The following is a 19,142-nucleotide window of genomic DNA, read 5'->3' as shown; positions in this document are numbered from 1 at the left end:
GGCTCTGTCTGTACAGCTGGTGCCCGTTTCCTGCTTGCCGGGGGTTCTGCCCTCGTGCTTGGTGTGGCTGGCTGTCACCATGTCCATGGCGTCACCGGCCCCTACCAGCCTCTGGTCCACTAGGCTCCTGGAACACCCCCGCAGCTTGGCCAGGGGGAAGGTGGGACAGCAGGTCAGGGCGGGCAGGTGGGCAAAGGGAGCCTCTGGAGCCTAGCAGGGTGCTGTGGGCATCCTGGCGATCCCTGGCTCGGTGGCCCAGGCTTCTGTCTTCCTTTCCTATACCCACATATGGTTCATGCAGCCAATAATTTGGGAATGAGTCAGACCTGGCTTTGAATTCCCTCCTTGACACTAGTTGTAGGCATCTGACCTAATTAGTTCACTTGTTCGTTTACTAGTTATTTCATTTGTTCATTAGCTCAATTTGCTCATCAGTTCATCCATTCATGCATTAGTCAATATATGTTTATTGAATACCTACTATGTGCCCACACAGTTCAAGAGGTTTTGTGGTAAACAAGCTGACTTCATCCCTGCCTTCATGGTACAGGAGGTAACAGGATTGTTGGCCTGCATGTCCAATGAGATAGGCACTAACCACCCATGGCTATCAAGCATTTGAAATCTGGTTACGGTGACTGAATTTTAAATTTTATTTAATTTTTACTAATTTAAATTTACAAGCAGATACTTGGTTCACTTTTACGTTAAAAAAACACACACAAAAAAAAACCAAAAACCACAAAAAACCACCAAACCCTGGAATGGGAAGCTAATTTTTTCAACTTGTGAAATCTATATACAGGTCAAATATTGATGATGAAATTTTAGCATTTGAGTCAAGATATGCTGAATATGTATAAAAACACATTGGATTTTAAAGAGTTAGTAAGAAAAAAGAATGAAAAAATATCCCACTAATAAATGTTTAGATATTGATTACATATTGAAAAGGATAATATTTTGAATATATTGAGTTAAATAAAAATATATTACCAGCCTGAATCTCACCTATTTCTTTTTACATAATTTTTTATTTGGCTTCTGGAAATTTTAAATCACATGTGTGGCTCACTTGATATTTCTATTGAACAGTGCTGTGTTAGGCAATTAAACAAGCGACTACAACGTGAACTCAAGACTGTGGTGAACAATAAACACGATGCTGCATGTAAAGTGCTTAGTTCTTACTTTACAGGTAAGTACTCAGTCAGTATTAGCTACATCTGAACATCGGACATGGGCCCAGGTGGGCTCCGCCATCCTGGATGCCATCGTCTTCTTCCATCTTCCCCTCCTCCTCAGCAGTGCACACTCTATCCTACCTCAAAATCTGGCCCATTCTCCAGGACTTTCTAAGTCACTTTTGGATTTCATAGACTGGCAAAATTCCCCACAATTTTTGGGGCCCAATATAAAATTATTTTCTTTGTCAAGTAATTTAGTTACTGTGTTCTATTGCCTTCTTTCATAAGAGAAAGAACTCTCTTAAAAGTGAGACCTAATTTTTTTTTTTTTTGCAGAATTTAATAAGCTAATTCTAAAAATTCATTTGGAAATGCAAAGGACCCAGAAAAGCCAAAAACAATCTTGAAAAAAAAAAAAAAAAAAGAACAAAATTGACCTTCTCAGTTCAAACTTACTATAAAACTGTAGTAATCAGGATAGGCATATAAGTCAATGGAAGATAATGGAGAGTCCAAAAATAAATCCTTACACTTATGATCAATTGATTTTGACAAGGGTACCAAGAAAATTCAATGTGGAAAGAATAGTCTTTTCAACAAATGGTGCTGGGACAATTGACTATGCAATGCAAAAGGTGACTTTGGACTCCTATATCTCATTATATACAAAATTTAGCTCAATATGGACCATAGACCTAAATTAAAGAACTATTAAATACTTAGAAAATGTAGGGATGAATCTTTACAAATGTGGATTAGACAGTGATATCCTAGATACAACACCTAAAGACTAAGCAATTTTAAAAATTGATATATTGGACATTGTAAAAATAAAAAACTTTTGTATTCGTAATGATATCATCAAGCAAATGAAATGACAACCCACAAAATAGAAAGAATATATCTGCAAATTATATATGTGATAGTAAAGTTGTACCAGAATTACATATATGATAGTAAAGTTGTATCAGGATAAAAACTGTTATAACCTAATTTTTATTATTTTTTTATTTTTTAAAATATATTTTATTGATTTTTTTACAGAGAGGAAGGGAGAGAGATAGAGAGTTAGAAATATCGATGAGAGAGAAACATCGATCAGCTGCCTCCTGCACACCCCCCACTGGGGATGTACCTGCAACCAAGGTACATGCCCTTGACCGGAATCGAACCCAGGACCTTTTAGTCCGCAGGCCGACACTCTATCCACTGAGCCAAACCGGCCTTGGCTATAACCTAATTTTTAAATGGGCAAAAGATTTGAATAGACATTTCTCCAAAGAAGATTCGGGAATGGTCAATAAACAAATGAAAAGATGTTCAATAGCCTCAGTCATTAGGGAAATGCAAATCAAAACCACAGTGAGGTACCATTTCACACCTACTAGGATGGCTATAATCAAGAAGACAGATAATGACAAGTGTGGCAATGATGTAGAGAAACTGGATCCCTCATACACTGCTAGTTGGATTGCAAAAGGGCTGCTTTGGGAAACAGTTTGGCAATCCTTCAAAATATTAAGGATAGAGTTACCATATGACCCAGCCACTCTACTCCTCCATATCTACCCAAGAAAAATGAAAACACATGTTCTCAAAACCCCCAAAACAAACAAACAAACAAACAAAACCCTACACAAATGTTCATAGCAGCACTATACCTAATAGCTAAAAAATGGAAAAAGCCCAAATGACCATCAGCTGATAATTGGATAAACAAAGCAGGGTATACTCATACAGTGGAATTTTATTTAGCCATAGAAAGGAATGAAATACTAATACATGCTACCGCATGAATGAACTTCAGAAAACATTATGCCCAGTGAAAAAAGCCAGTAACAAAAGAACACATAGAAATGCCCGGAATAGACTAATCTATAGAGACATAAAGTAGATTAGTGGTTGACAGGAGCTGGAGGTAGAGGGATGGGGACTGGACAATGACTGGTAATGGGTATGAGGTTTCTTTTTGGCATGATGAAAATGTTCTACAGTTAGATTATGGTGGTCATTGGATAACTCCGCAAATAAACTGAAAGCCATTGACTCGCACACTTCAAATGGGTTGACTTCGTGTTATGTAAATTATCCTATATAATAAAAGCCTAATATGCTAAATATCCAGTCATCCGGTTGGCCATTCAACCAATCAAAGCATAATATGCAAATGCTGCTCAACTGCTTGCTATGATGTGCACTGACCACCAGGGGGCAGACGACTGGTAGGTTAGCCTGCTGCTGGGGTCCAGCAGATCAGGACTGAGCGAGATGGGCCACACACGCCCTGGAGCCCTTCTGCGGTCCCTTTCGGCTGGCCAACCTCCCACGTCCCTCCCCGGCCCTGATCGTGCACCAGTGGGGTCCTTCGGCCTGGCCTGCACCCTCTCGTGATCTGGGCTGAAGGACTCCACCCCCCTGCCCCGCCCCGCAAGTGCATGAATTTCATGCACCAGGCCTCTAGTACCTCAATAAAGCTGTTAGGACAGACAACATATTGGTCAAGAGCGCAGAGCTCTGGTGTCCCAAGGTCTTCAGTGTGAGTTCCAGCTGTGGGCCTGAGACAAATTAGGTGACAGTGCTGGGCCTCAGTTTCCTCAATGATATGGAGATGTTGCAGGGATTAAATGAGAACATTGTGTAAGGTGTCCAGGACACAGCAAGTGTTCAAAAATCACCAAGCATTTTTACTGTTAGATGGGTTGTCATCTCTGATTCAAGGACAATCCTTTAAATGAAATAAAGTGAACTTGATGAAATCTCACTGGCTTGTCCTTTTTCTCATTTTGTAAAAACTGGCGGAAACTTCTTTACTGGCCAGCATCTCCCAGGAAGCGGGGTGCTGCCTGCCCACAGCACCATCCCTCCCTTTGAGAAGGTGATGCCATGGCTGGAAGGTCTTTAGGAATCAGCTACTCCAGTTCTTCCCAAACACATTTTAGAAGTGGAATCAGTCTTCACATGAAGTGAAAATGCTAATAATCGTAATAATGGCTAATGACTATTGAGCCTTTACCATAAGCCAAGTACTATGTTAAGCATCTCATGTGCATTATCTCCTTGGCTGAGGCACTCGAGGCCACAGTGTTAGTACCAAGCAGAGCCCCCACGAGCCTGTCAGTTTAATACAAAGCATCTGTACTATTAATCAAAGGAGGGTTAAAAGTGAAGATTCAGGGGCCTCACTACAAGCATTTGCATCATAGATCAGACTCTAAATAAGTTACTTAATGGCTCAGCGCCTCAGTTTCCTCATCTGTAAAATTGAGATACAAGTACTAGACAGAGTTATTGCGCTAAGCATTGCATATGAATTATCACATATAATCTGCCCAGCAACGTGTGAGGGCTCAGTATTTATTTTCATTATCATTGCGCATATCACCTGCTTATGAAGAAACCCAGAGCATAAAACAGATTCCAGTAGGGCCATTCTGGCTGAAAAGAGTGGGGTCTCACTTCTATCTGTCCCATCTACCTTCTGCTGCCCCTTCCCCCAAAGCAGCCCCTAAGAACCCTCTTTGGGACTCTAAGGCTTCATTAAGCATAGTTTGAAACCACTCTTTAGCCCACCCTCGTTCATTGCACAGATGAGAGAAGAGAAGTGAGGCCCAGAGAGGGGAGGAAACCTGTCCGAGGTCACACAGTCTCTCAGGAGCAGGGACTGGACTAGAACCCGGCCTCCAGGCCTCCCTGCCTCCCCGACCTGTTTTCCACAGTTGGGGTCCCCAGGTCTCCCTGTTGTCTTAGACGAGGTTGTGCTGCTGCCAGAACTCCCAGGTCGGCCTCCACCCCCCACTCCCATCTTGGGATAATCCTTTAATGAATTAAGTGGAGCAATTATGGCAGGTAAGAGGGAGGCTTTGTTACTTTTTGGTAACCAACTGGCATCTTGCAGAGTCTCATTTACTGTCAGTTGAGTACTTAGAGGTAAACACTCTTACTTTCTACATCTTGACCAGAATTTCCTCCCCTACCACTTTCCCCCTCAATTCACATCAACGCATGCCCAGCTGGGCAACGGGGTGGCGTGCTGAGCAAGACCTCACAGCGCCTCCCCCTCAGAGCTTCCATCTAGTACAGCCACGGACACCAACCAAGCAAAAACCAGAACAAACACCAAAAAGGTAAATACCTCAAGCTGGCTTCCAGGTTGTGGTTCCCCAGGTTCAGAGTGGAGTAAGGGGTTGGGTCTTGGATGTAGCACGAATCATGGCCTGGCTGCTGCTCTTCCTTCCGCCTGGATTGTTCCTCTCTGACCTGTGTGCTGGCTCCCTGTCACTCTGGGTGCCCTCCCGGGTCACCTCTCAGAGTGGCCTTCCCTGACCACCCTGCCGGAGCCGTTCCGAGCTACTGCGGCCCTTTCTCTGCTCTTCTCTCTAGAGAACACAGCTCGCTCAAATCATGCAGATTGATTAGCTGATGTGTTTATTTTCTGTTTCCTCCCAGTGGAAGGTCAGGAAGGCAGGACGTCTGTCTGTCTTACTCACTACTGCACTCCCTGCACCCAGGGCAGAGTTTGGCCTCTGCAAGGGGCTCCATAATATTTGCTGAGTGAGTGAGTGAAGGAAGGGATGGAAGAGTAAAGGGCAAAGAAGTGGAAGCTGGGAAAGGATTCTACTTCCATTTTTGTCACTAGCTTGCAGTGTGGGGGTCTTGTTCGCCACTCCACCCCATTGCCCAACAAGGTGCGTTGACGTGAATTGAGGGGCAAGCTTCTTACCCTCTCTGGTTAACCTCGTATTCTTCATTTGCAAAATTAAAAAAACTAGAGTCTCACCCCAAAGCTGCAAAGCTCCACAGGTGATTCCAATGAGCCGCTAGGCCCGAGCGAGCTGCTCTCAACAGGGTTTCTGTGGGCACTGAGCAGCTCGACTCCTCCTGCCTGGCCCCCATGGCTCCACGCCTGGGACGTCAGCGTAGGCATCAGTGCGGCCTCCATCTGGGCAGCAGCCAAATGGGAGGAGGAACAAGAACCACTTATCTCCATTAGGCCTCCCTTATCCCTGGGTTTTCAAGGATCCCAGCAGCAGCCTGGTGAAAGCTGGAGGGCTTAGCTCGAAATCCTCAGGCAACTGGAGTGGCTTGTGTCTGGGAGCTGCTGAGGAGTCTGAAATCCCTGAGCCCAGGGCCATGGAGCGGTCATTTGGGCCATTTCCTTGCCTCTGGGCAGGAGGCCCTGGCAGGGGCCCTGGAATAGGCAGGCAGCAGGAGAGCCAGGTTCAAGTCTCGACCCTGCCAGACTCCAACCAGAGAACCTGGGCAAGCAGCAGCAGCAGCAGCAAAATGAGTAGGTAGTTCATGAACAATTACGAGGGGCTGTGGTATCATCTACCTGGGCATGTCAAAGTACTCTGATTTAGGGGAAAGAGGTGGGACCCCTGAACCACATTTGTCAGTGGGCGTCCGAGTGATTCTGATATCGGTGGGCTCTGGATACTGACCTTGAGGCTGGGATATCACCGTGATTCTGAGGAGGGAAGCAGAGCTGAGCATCCCAGCAGAAGGTGCTCTGTCAGGGAGGAGGGGCGTGGTTTGGATGATGAGATAAAAGTAAGCCAGACACTGACCTCAAACAACCACAATACATCAGGCCCTCAGTTTGCTCACCCGTTACTTCATGGAGTAGGAGCTACTGTTGTGTAATATAAATTCCAGCTCCTACGTCTATTCCTCTATCAGTCACTTTACATACCAGTTGTGAATCTCCTGCATTGTGCTACTGATGTGTATCTAGGGCTGAGAAGTCCTTTAGATTTGCTCCCTCTCATCTGCTAAGTACTCTCATAATTTTCTGGTCATCCCTTGTTTTCAGCACAAAATCCTTATGATCACATGGCCAGTATGGTCAGTAAGCAGAAGGGCCCCAAACCAACTTGGACATCTGGCCCTAAATCCAATGATTCTGGACCAAGATTATCTGTCTGTCTCTCTGCTTGCCAATCCATTTGTCCATTATCTATTCATCCATCTATCCATCCATGTGTCCATCCATCAATGCATTGCTAGCTTACTTTCCTCAGCTAATTTCTATCTGTCATTTGTTTAACACACTCATCTATTTCTTTTTGTTGTTGTTGTTAATTCTCACCCAAGGATATTTTTCTACTGATTTTTAGAGAGAGTGGAAGGAAGAGGGAGGGAGAGACAGAAAGAGAGACACATCGATCGGTTGCTTCCCACACATGCCCTGACCAGGGCCAGGGATTCAGCCTGCAACCAAGGTATGCGCCCTTGACTGGAATTGAATCCCCGGACCCTTTAGTCTGTGGGTGGACGCTCTATCCGCTGAGCAAAACTGGCTAGGGCTCTATTTCTTGTATCCACTTACCATGATTTGGTCCCTATAATAATCTGTCTATTCACTTTAGCAAACCTTTATGCAGAGCCTGCCCTGTGTCACATGCTCTTCCCTGCTTCCACTCTCCATATACCCCATCTTCCCACTGACGCTTTCTCCTCTGACCTCTTTGCAGGACCCTTAGTCTGTGTGACCATGACCTCCACTTGCCTCTCTCCTGATTCACACTCTTCCCTGATCACTTGTGAGTGGACCCCTTGTCTTTCTTTACTGCCTTGACCTGGCTCCACTCCTGCCCCATGCTAAACTGCAGGGAAATATTGATTGACTGGGTGACTAGACTGTTTGCAAGGAGCGTGTCTTTCCCAGGGTTCTACCCCGCTCAGTTCCCAGGCTAGGGCTATGCACATGGTATGCATTTTGTTCCACTGGTTGGCCTGAATTTGCAGTCAGTCCTTAAGAGTTGGAAGACTTTTCAACTTTTATTCATTCTACAAACTTGCCTAGATTTGCTCACTAGATGCTCTTTCCAGGCATGGAAAGGAATGAGTACCATCTTATTTTATAGACAGGGAGAGGAAAGCCCCGAGAAGGACGGGGGCTTGTCAAGGTCCCCCAGCTGTGGCAGAACCTTGAGGACAGTGAAGAGAATGTCACTACTCAGGACCCAGACAGCTCCTGGGTTCCTCACGGAGCCAGAGGGTTTGTGCTTGAAGGTCCCCAGAGAGGAGGTATTAGGAAACCAGGGGCCGCCCCACCAAGTCAAACCAGTCAGGCCCCATCCAAAACCAGGGGCAGCTGCCCTCGGGGTGGCAGGGAGAGCCTGAGTCAGCCTCACCTGCAGAGATGACATCAGGGTGATCAAGGGCTGGCAAGGGAGGAAGGGAGTGGCCCCGGGGGTTCTAAGGAAGGGAAGTAGGAGGCCCTAGCTGGATCCCAGGGGACCACACCCTTGATAGGGACTATCTGAGCAGTGGAGTCCAGCTTCAAGCGCCGAAGACACTCCATTTAGGTAGGACATGCTCTCATCCTAAGAGATACCCCACTGCCCCTGCCACTATCCTATGCCAAAATCAGACTCATAAGATGTGATGTGAGAATTTATCTAGCTCAGAGGTTCTCAAACCAAACCCGAGTGAGCCCCAGAGTAACCCTGGAGCTGGAAGTGTAAGGTGGATGTACGTGTACTCCATGAAAACACTCCTGTCCAGCCCTGTTGAGATACTGTTGAGTGAAAAGTTGCAGAATTTTAACAACCACCTCCCCCCCTAACAAACAAACCCACAAATGCTATATACAGGGTGGGGCAAAAGTGGGTTTACAGTTGTGAGGATGCAAAACACAGAGTTTATTCTTGTATTGTTTATTGATTATTGCATTATTTTCCATACGAACAACTGTAAACCTATTTTTGCCCCACCCTGTATTTCATACTGGTGTTATATTTGTGTATGAAAATGATTACATTGTTGCCTTTGGAGAAGGCATTGGCGGCACCAGCAAAGAGGGCTTTAGCCTTTAATGTAATGTTTTATTATTTTATAAGGAAAATATATCATGTATTACTTGTCTAAATGCAAGCCCCCATCCTTCTCGGGGCTTTCCTCTCCCTGTATGTAAAAATTTCCACCCATTTTATCTGATTGGAAGTCTGAGAATCTGCATTTTAGCAAAGTTTCTGGGGGCTTCTGTGGAGCTGATCCATGAACTGGACTTTGAGAAAAGCTGCTCTGGTCCACCATTATACGGATGAGTAACTTGAGCTCAGAGAGGGTAAGGAACTTGCCTAAGACCACACAGCTCGGCAGTGACTCAGTTGTCACTTGAGCCCAGGATGTTGTACTCCAAGTAGTGCTCTCTCTCGTACACAGTGATAGGAAAAGGAGAGCTGCTAGAAGAGATGGAGGAGGGATGGATGTCCAGAGGTTGTACACAGCTGCAAGATGGCAGAGCTGTATTTGAATCCAGCTGCCTAACTTCAAGAACAGCCCTCACCCTTTGCTCCACACCCCTGATGAGTGCAGTCAGGGGTGGGGGTGGGGGTTCGGGGGGAGGGCCACACAGTGGTATTCAGAGCCAGAGTGCGAGAGGCTGGGGCTCCATGCACCCTGAGTTCGGCCAGTTAGCAGCCTCCGTGGGGGAGGAGGCACAGGGAGGGTGATGGGGGGAGAAGGGGCAAATACTGCCCATCTTTCTAACTTTGAGCTGCTCTGCTCTCAGCCCTCCTCCCTTCCTGGATTCCTCTGCCTTTGTGCAGTTTGCCTCTGAGCTCCTCCTGTTTCCAGCAGGGCAGTGGCTCCTTGTTGCTGGGTAACTGTGGGCAATCCCTTCCCTCTCTTGACCTTAGTTAGCTTCCTCATCTATCATTTATACAGTGGACTGAATCAGCCTCTTGGAGGCTCATTTAAAAACGCAGAGTCCTGGGCCTCTCCATGGTAGGGGGGCCTAGAATGAGCATGTTAACTCCTGACCTCCACTCCCACCAGATGATTCCTACAAAGTCCGCAGTTAGACAGCTACTGGGCTACTAGTCTATTTTCCCTGTGCACCCCCCCCCCCCGCCCCCGATTCTTGGGCCTTGGGTGGTCCTGAGGCCAGCCCAGTGAGGAGGGCTTGAAATGCCGAGGCATCGGAGTGACCAGCAATCCCCGCTCAGCTCCTGGGACACGGGCTCTCTCCCCAGCTAGGCCAAGGTTCCGGGGTTTCCTCCCTCAGGGCCAGCCTCTTTCTAGCCTGGGCAGAATGTCTGGAATGTGCTGCCGAGGGAGACAGGGCTGGTGGGGCTGCCAGAGCTGCCTCCGGAATTGGAATTCAGGCAGCAGAGAGCAGACTCCTGCCCCCCAGGGCCTCTGCCCTGCTGGCCTTGAACTGACCCAGCAGGACCCAAGCACCCAGGGACGGGGCAGAGGGAGGGCTGTGGGGCCTCAACGGGCCAGCAAGTCTCACTGGGCCTCAGTTTCTTCATCTGTAAAACCATGTCCTGTTTCTCCACACGTGTGACACTGTGGCACTTCCAAAGGAATTGCACATCTATCCATCCTCTGCACCTATCACATTTCATTAGCAGGATACCAAGAGCTATAGGAAATTTATGGATAAATTAGGTACTAAGCTGATCCAGGAAACTGCCATTTTGCCTCAGGCACTGTGTTTAGTGTTTTACTGATTCATCACCTATTTAATCCTGAGGACACCCCCACCCCTGCAAGATAAGAACTGTTCCCACCTCCGTTTGGCAGATGAGAAAACTGCTTCCCCGAGGGGTTAAGTAACTGATCCAAGGCCACGTAGTTGCAAGATGGCAGAGCTGGGTTTGAATCCAGCTGCCTAACGTTAAGGACAACCTCACCCTGTGCTCCACACCCCCCATGAGTGCAGCCAGGGGGGTGAGGACCATGCGGTGACACCCTGTCCTGACCTCACTGTGAGACCAGAACAGAGCAACCTGCGCTCTGCAAGGGCACGGACTCCCTGCAGTCCCTCCGATCATGGTGGGGCGATGAGGAGACGCTACTGAGCAGCGCCAGGTAAGTGTGAGGGGACGGCGATCTGGGTAGACACCCTGCATGAGCAAATGGAGGGTTCTGGGCTGAGGCTGGGGAGCAGTAAACCAGCTGATCTGCAGTTTGACAATGTGAGAACCGTATTCAAAATTGAGATTGCAAGGTAGAGACAGCAGAGCATTGAATCAAGTGCGGGGCCTTCCAGATGCCCGTGACCTGCTCATGGATCCCACTCCTGTGATCTGGTTGGGGCATAACATTAGGGTGGAGGCTCAGAGCTCAGGTTTGGGAGCTAGAAAACCTAGTCCAAATCCTGGCTCTGCCGTTTAAGGGGAGGATGGCCGTGGACAGGTCAGTGAAGTCTCTGACTCTCAGTTTCTTCCTCTGCCTGAGAATGATGATAATAATAGTACTTCATTAGGACGACCTATTTGGGTATTAAATGAAATGATGCACTTAAATTATAACAAATATTAGTTATTAGCACCACAGTTGTTATTGTTGTTGCTACCATACAATAGGGAGAAATGGGAGATGATGCTGGAATGTAGTTCATGGTTGTGGAGAAGGGGACCAGGGAGGGTACTGGTTCCCTGGGCCAGGGCCACATCAATGCCCCAAGTCTGGGGCAGGTCAGGGTGGGGATAATATCAGAGATTCTGTTTCAAGTCCACCTTCCAGGCTTCCTGTTGGGATGACCTAACCAAGGCCATTGACAAGGCCTGCCTGGCTCCATTAGCTCCCAGCCAGAGCCCCGCCCACCAGCACCAGCTTGGGGCAGGCCAACGAGGGCAGGATTGGTGGCAGATGAGCTCATGCTCACCGGCCTGGCCAACAAGGCCGGACGCTTCTCCTGGCGGGAGCCTGTCAGAACTGCCAGCTGGGGGTCGGGATGAGCTGGAGGGCCCGGTGGTATCCAGATGCCCATGACCAGCGGGTCTGCTGGGTGTTTGATTACATTCCCGGGCACCCCAGGCAACGCCAGGGCTGGCCGTTCCCACTCCTGCTGGGTCCCGTCTGTCAGCCACAGAGCTGACATCCCAGGCTCGGCCCCCACGTCCCACCTGCCTTCTACCTTCTGCCTTTCCCTCTCGGCTGCAGCCTGCAGCCCCAAGCAGCCAGGTGGCCTCAGCCCCGATGACTTCATCCTCCTTAAAGGAATCATGTCCCTTTGACAACCAGGCCTCTGAGCCTTTTCTGTCCACAGAGCAGACTCTAGGGTCTCTGTTCTGGACCTGCCTCCCAGCCTCACTCCCATCCTGCTATGTGACCCTCCCTGGGGAGAACGCAGTCTGTCGGAGGAACCCCTGCCCTGGAAATGACAGTTTGCATTTCATGTTCATTGAACACACCGTCTCAGTGTAACCAGTCCATCAGCCACTGTTCCCAGTGAGCTGAATCTTCTCTCAAGGCTGGTCTTCCAAGATAGACCACACACACTTGGCACCTCCGCTGGGTGTGCAACAGGTGTGGGTAATGCAGTAAGGCAGCAGTTCCTGCCTCTAGGGTCACCGACTATCCCCCTTCCCCTAGGACCCTCCCGCTTATAGCACTGAAAGTCCCACATCCTGGGAACCCCCTCAGTCCTAGGCCAAGCAGGCCATTGGCCAACCAACCCTGCACATGCATCTGCGATGTGCTTTTTCTGATGATGTGTGTCTGATTTTCACCAAATAAATCTGAGCCTTCAGCCTGCCCCAGAAGGACTCAAAGGGGTTCAGTCTGCTAAAAATGAAAATAATACTATCGGTGCTTTCAGACTCTATGGGCACCTGAAATTTGCCACCTGCTTAGAGTTTTCATCGCTGCTCAGGCCCTAATTTACACTGAGTGGCCAGATTATTATGATCTCTGAACGCATAATAATCTGGCCACTCAGTATATATATATATATATATATATATATATATATATATATATATATATATATATATATTAGAGGCCCGGTGCATGAATTCGTGCATGGGTGAGGTCCGGCCAGCCTGGTCAGGGGGAGAGGACATGGGTGGTTGGCCGGCCTGCCTGCTGGTTGAACTCCTGGTCAAGGGGACAATTTGCATATTAGCCTTTTATTATATAGGATATACACTGAGTGGCCAGATTATTATGCGTTCAGAGATCATAATAATCTGGCCACTCAGTGTATGCTCTCCACCCCACAATGAGCGTAGGAAAACCTAGGAGGCAGGGAGGGACAGCTCGGCCAGTCCACGGGAGAGAGCGGCTTTCCTAGGCAAGCAGGGGAGTGGACAGCAACTATTTGCTAGGTCTTTCGTTAGAAGCCTACAGCATCCTTACAGGGAATAGCAGAACTGTAGAACCTCAGAGCTAGATGTTCAAGGCCAGAGTTCAATACCTGCTACATTGAGCTCAGGAAACAGGTCCGGGTGGGGGATTCAGAATCAGATGTAATTCTTTAGTGCCTACCACATGCCTGCCCCTGTGTAGCAACCCTGATGCGGGGCCCACCCCAGAGAATTCCATGCAATTGGTCTGGGATAGGGCCTGGGCATCAGGATTTGTTAAAGCCCCCACCCCCCACCCCCCACCCCCCACCCCCTGACTCCCAGGGGTACGGCCTTGGCTGAGAACCACTGGGTTAGACAGAGATACATTCCCGAGGAGATGAAAATAAAGTGGGGCTGGGCTTGAAGACAAGAGAGGAGCACACAGACAGGAGACACAAAGCAGAGGTTCACACAGGAAGTTCGGCCAGAGGGTTGCAGGTTGGAAGGAGAGACCCAGAGAAGTGCAGCTCAGTGGCCAGATTCAGACAGACTAGGGCTTGAAACTCAGCTTAGTTTAGATGAGCAATGTTGGGTCAGTGGTTAAAACTTTTGTGAGCTTCAGATTCTCATGTGAAAAATAGAGATTGATAACAGCACCTAATCCATTGTGGTGGTGTTCAGAGAAAGTAGATAATCCCTGCAGTGCTGAGTTGAGTGCCTGACAATTATCATGGACAATTATCAGTATTACTAGAGGCCTTAGAGGCCTGGTGCACAAGATTCGTGTACTGGGGGCGGGAGGTGTCCCTCAGCCCGGCCTGTGCCCTAGTTCAGGACCCCTCGCTGCTTACCACTCGCTGGCTGTGGAGGCAGGAGAGGCTCCCGCCACTGTGCTCACCAGCCATGAGCCTGGCTTCTGGCTGAGCGGCACTCCCCCTGTGGGAGTGCACTGACCACCAGGGGGCACCTCCTGCGTTGAGCGCCTGCCCCCTGGTGGTCAGTGCGCATCATAGCGACCGGTCGTTCTGCTGTTTGGTCGATTTGCATATTAGCCTGTTATTATATAGGATTATTACTAATCGATCAGATCTGGGGCATGGTCAGGGGGAGCTCACAGAGGGAGGTGGTGTATGGTTGTACCGAGACAGATAAGTACAATTTCAGATACCCAGGAGGCTGTGAGCAGGGGCCTGGGAACAAGAGGCTTCCAAGCATGCTGGGGAGGACGCTGAGGAGTCCATCTCCTGGTGCATGAAGGACTAGAGGCAGCAGATCCCCCGCTGGGTCCTGGAGCCAGCAGGGAGGGCAGGGATTAGGGCCTGGGTCAGGAGTGGAGAGGAGGAATGCCGGTAGCATTATGGGATTCTGCAACCTATCCCAACACTCACCTCCCCCTTTTCCCTGCCCCCCAGGGGACAGGCCCTGCCTTGGGCAGGCTGGAGGCCACCCTTGGCCCAGATGGGGGTCTGAAGGAAGACAGTCGCCTGCCACTCCACACATGACTAGTCAAAGGGCTCGTGGGGCCGCTCAGCCACCCTCCCTCGGGTTAATGCCTAACCGGCCCAGGCTCGGGGACTTGGGCGGCAATCAGCCAGGTGGATAATTACCCAGGGTAGCCTTCCCACCGGAGTGGAGAGTGGATCGCAGTAGCTCCCCTCACACTGCAAACCCCTAGGATTCTCATGCAGGGCTGAGGCAGCTTGGGGGAGGGGACCTGGGAGAGTCTTCCTCGAAGGGAGCTCCTCTGGGCACCTTGGGCAACACACCGCAGCAGCCTGCTTGACCCCTGTGGCCATCCCTGCTGCTAATGACAGGTCCCCGGGGCACAGCCCGTCATGGCTGCAGCAGCTCATGAATGAACATATTCTGAAAGCTGGGAAACAGCCAAGAGCCTCACGAACCTTAACGGTTCCACTTATCCACAGGGTCCGGCTTGAACTTCTAGGAAACTAAGTCCGAGACCACAGACCCAGGCCTCAGTTTCTGTCCCATGGTAGAGGAAGTAGATCTGTTCTGAGTGGCCCCAGAAGTTGTGAGTCTATTTAACAAATAAGGAAACAGACAGAGACTTTGCAAATCTAAGTCATTTGCCTTGGATCATATAGTTTATAATAACAGTAATAATATGTAGAATTCTTGAGTATTAACCAGTTCAAGGCTGGCTGCTCAGCGGAACATCAAGTAGAATTACTAACAATCAGAACTGACTGCTGGGAGAGGTAATGAGCTCCCTGTAATTAGAGGTGTGCAAGCAAAGACTCACTTATTTGCCAGAAAGGCTGCAGAGGGGGCTGCAAGTCCTGGGGGGAGAGAGAGGGAATTAGACAGGATGGTTGCGGAGCCGTTTTAACTCTGTGGGGCAGGAACTATTTCATTTCCCTCTAAGTCCCCAGAGCCTGGCCCAGTGCCTGGAAAAGGGGAGGGGCAGGGCTTTACCTGTGTGTGCACAAGAAACAAGCAAATGAATACATCTATAACGAAAAGGGTGGCAATGAGAGAGAGAGAGAGAGAGAGAGAGAGAGAGAGAGAGAGAGAGAGAGAGCCATTTTCTGTCTAATTCTTCTTCCCTTCCCTTAAAACATTGGTTCTCAACATGGGGAGCACATTGGAATATTTGGGGAGCCAGAGCAGAGAGGCACCCTGTAAAATACATCAAAACGAAGATGTCTTGCTTCCCAGCGAGATGCCAGGCTTTGTGCTTTGCTCTTTGCACACATCATCTGTCTCATCATCCTGCACAACCGTAGGAAGCAGAGATTCTTGTTGCCCCATTTCAGAGCCAGACGGCAGCCAGCGCTCAGAGAGGCTATCATTTATGAAGGGGGTCACAGCCAGTAACAAGGATAAGAAGAATTACCTTTCATGAGGGACTTTCTCTGCTACATGCTTTCCACCAACTTTATCTCATTCAACCCCCACAACAACCTCAGGAGGTAGGAGTTACTGCCTCCATCTTTTCCAGAAAAGGAAACTGAGGCTCTGATGACATCACTCGCCCAAGCTTACTGAGACAGGACATGGCAGTGCCAGGGTTTGGAACCAGGTGCTGGGCGGAGGGGTGACTGGTTGTCTCTCAGATCCATAGCGTGGGGGAGGGCAGGGGCCCCAGAGAGCTAGCAGCCTGGGTCCTCTCCCAATCCCGCTCTGATCTCTGTGTCCTGGGGCAAGCACTACCTGCCTAGGGTCTCCCTTGATCCCTGTAAAACTGAGAAGGGAGGTGGAGATGGGCCTGATTTCTCAGCAACTTTCCAGCCGTCATTTTCCATGACTCGATTCCCCACCGTGAGTTCTGGGCCACAAACCAGTTGGCTCCCTCCCTCCCTCTCGGTGAGACAGAGAGCTGGCAGGAGGGGATGATCCGCCTCAATTCTCCCACCTCCTTTTCCCTCCTCCTCCTGGGCTGGGACACACCTACTCCAACTTTCTCAGCAGCCTCTTTGGAGTGCGGATTGCAGTGCGCGCCTTCCTGCTCCCTCTCTGCACCTCTCTCCGGAGCCTGTCAGCCCCTGTTGCTAGCGAAAGGAGCTCCAGCCCAGCAGCCCAGCCGGGCACCCTCCCCTACCTGAAGGGCACAGGTAAGAACTGCTGGCGGATGGCAACTTGGCGGGGGGGAGGGCCAGGCGGGGGGGTGCAAAGCTAATCCATTCTTGTGCCTTGTCCCAGAGAAGGTGGGTGTTGGGGACTCTTGGCAAGTGGGGACAGAACCAGGACATGACCGAGGCCGGCATGGAGGGGTAGGACAGGGACACCTGGGCCTTAGATCGCCCAGGTACACTGAATGAAGCTAGAGATGTACAGCCTGAGTCTGGGGCCGGGGGATTGGGGCTCAGGAATGGACAAGGCTAGGACTTTGATCTCATGGAGGAGCAAGGTCATATTTGCATGAATGGAAAGTTAGACTCCTGTCCCCGGAAGAATGAAATCCCCTGCTTGGGCTCTCTGGGGATGAGCCTTTAGGGAGATTTCAGGGCCATGTTCTCTGTGGTTTTAGGGGAAATGTTGAGGCCAGGGAAAGGAGAGGTGCTGGCTGCTGTGTGTGTCCAGGGAGCCCTATGACAGACAAAGCCACCTGGTAAGGTGGAGGGAGGGCCAGAGGGACAGTCAGGTAACCTGGCCAGCCCTGGCTCTCCTGCGACTCCTTAGCTCACCCGGATTAGAACCTCAGCTTTCCTGGCTGTGAAATGGGGTGCTCACTAGGGCTGTGAAAGGGATTGGGTGGGGGGAGTGGGGGCAGCTCTATTCTCCCATCTTGGGGGAAGCAGGAATCTGATGCATATCTTTGGAGGCAGGAGAGCTGGAGTGGAACGCTGAACAGAGCCACCAGGCCAGAGTTCAGCCCTCTACTGGGGAGCGGGGGGGTACTATCTGCCCCAATGTGGGGAAAGCGGGCTGTGCCCAGGTGTGCCGAGGGCTCGGAAGGCTGCCTCTGCCCCCAGCCACACTCTGGAGTTGGTGCCTGGGCTCAGGACTCCAGTGTTTCTGTTCCTCAGCTGGCTGCACAGATGGGGAGCTGAGCCCGGGTATGTTGGCAGTGCCCTCCACGCAGGACAGTTCTAGCAGCTATTATTACAGCTGACATGCGCTGGATGCTTTCTGTGCTGGGGGCCTGTGCTGAGTATGCACAGTCATTTGAAAAATTTGAGTTTTCAAAGCAGGCAAGGTGAAAAGAAAATTTCATTATTTGCGTCTCTGTGACTCACAGGCTCTGTGGCCTCCGACTACCTCTTTGGGCCCTTTTCCCTACTTGTAAAGGTGGTTGGATTAATAAGAGCCGGAATTAATCGATTCACCCTGACAAGCCTGTTAGGTAGGCAGAGCAGGAATGATTGCATTTTGTGGGAGAGGAATCCAAGGGGCTTAACATCCCTCATCAGTAGCGGCAGCTTGGGTCCCCCAGGAACCCACGTGACTCTCTGGCAGGAAGGAGCTGAGTGTATGATGTTAGCTAGCCCGAAGGAGTGAGAGGGGCCCCTATTCCGTGAGCATCTGGGGCCTCAGTTTCCTCATCTGTAAAATGGGGGAATAACTAGAGGGAGCGAAGGTCTCTCTGGAACTCCCCACTGATTCCATGACTCTTAGTGGCCTCCTTAGGGACTCAGGGAACCAGACCCAGAAGGACACTGACATTCCCAGTGGGACAGGCCAGCTGTGCCTGTGCTTTCTATGGGAGGGCTCCCTCTATTCCTGAGCTGCCTCTACACCATCCCCTGTGAATTGGGCCACCATGATCCACTCTGCACACTCTGCTCTGAACTCACCTCCGCCTGGAAAGTCTCCTTCCAGCTGCCGCACCACAGGCCATGGCACCGGCATTGCTGCTGGCCAGGTGGGGTCAGGTGGGAGAGAATGTGGGACAGCTTTAGAGAAAACCAGTGTGTGCTGGGGGCAGCAAGGTTGGTACACTCAGGGACCTTCCTGAACTCCGGATGGGCCCTGCTTTTGGATTTCTTCAGGACCGGATGGGCAGAGCCTCTGGAAGCTCCCCTGCCTGCTGGGTCCCAGCACAAGCTCAGCTAGCCCAGAACCCCGGTATTACTATTTCTATGACTATTGGTACGAATGCTTCCATTCATAATGGGGTTTCTAGACAGGCATACGAAGAAAAGTGTGGGTCCAAATCCTGGAAAGTAGTCGTGTGTGACCTGAGCCACAGCTTCTCTAATGCTCAGCCTCCTCCCCAGAAAAATGAGGATAGTAATAATCCTTTTCTCAGAGAACTGATGTGAGCATTACATGTCGTTCTCAGGGCCTTAGTCGCTGTGTTCGCAGTCATCAGTGAAGTCATCACGGGGCTCCCCGCAAGAGGGGAGATCACCCACAGCACCCTAAGGTTCTCCTTCCTCAGACACATCACAGTTGGAATTTTAGTTATTTGTATATTTTTTGTTTGATATTTTCTCTTCTACTAAGTGTTGCTCAGGCATGC

The 19,142-nt window shown here is 49.8% G+C and overlaps 1 protein-coding gene across 3 annotated transcripts in view; it reads left to right on the top strand.

Moving 5' to 3' along the window:
- Positions 1-15,822: 15,822 nt before the first annotated feature.
- FAT2 (FAT atypical cadherin 2) overlaps positions 15,823-19,142 on the top strand; it is a 71,585-nt gene continuing 68,265 nt past the window's right edge. For all 3 annotated transcript variants that reach the window (XM_079770967.1, XM_079770966.1, XM_079770968.1), the window contains exon 1: positions 15,823-16,791. The gene's annotated coding sequence lies outside the window, so the exon portion shown is untranslated. The remainder of the gene's footprint in view (positions 16,792-19,142) is intronic.

Source organism: Cnephaeus nilssonii, assembly GCF_951640355.1.
Source record: "Cnephaeus nilssonii genome assembly, chromosome: 5".
Lineage (NCBI taxonomy): Eukaryota > Metazoa > Chordata > Mammalia > Chiroptera > Vespertilionidae > Cnephaeus > Cnephaeus nilssonii.
The sequence above is the reverse complement of the archived record's forward strand: the minus strand, read 5'-3'. Positions and strand labels throughout refer to the sequence as shown.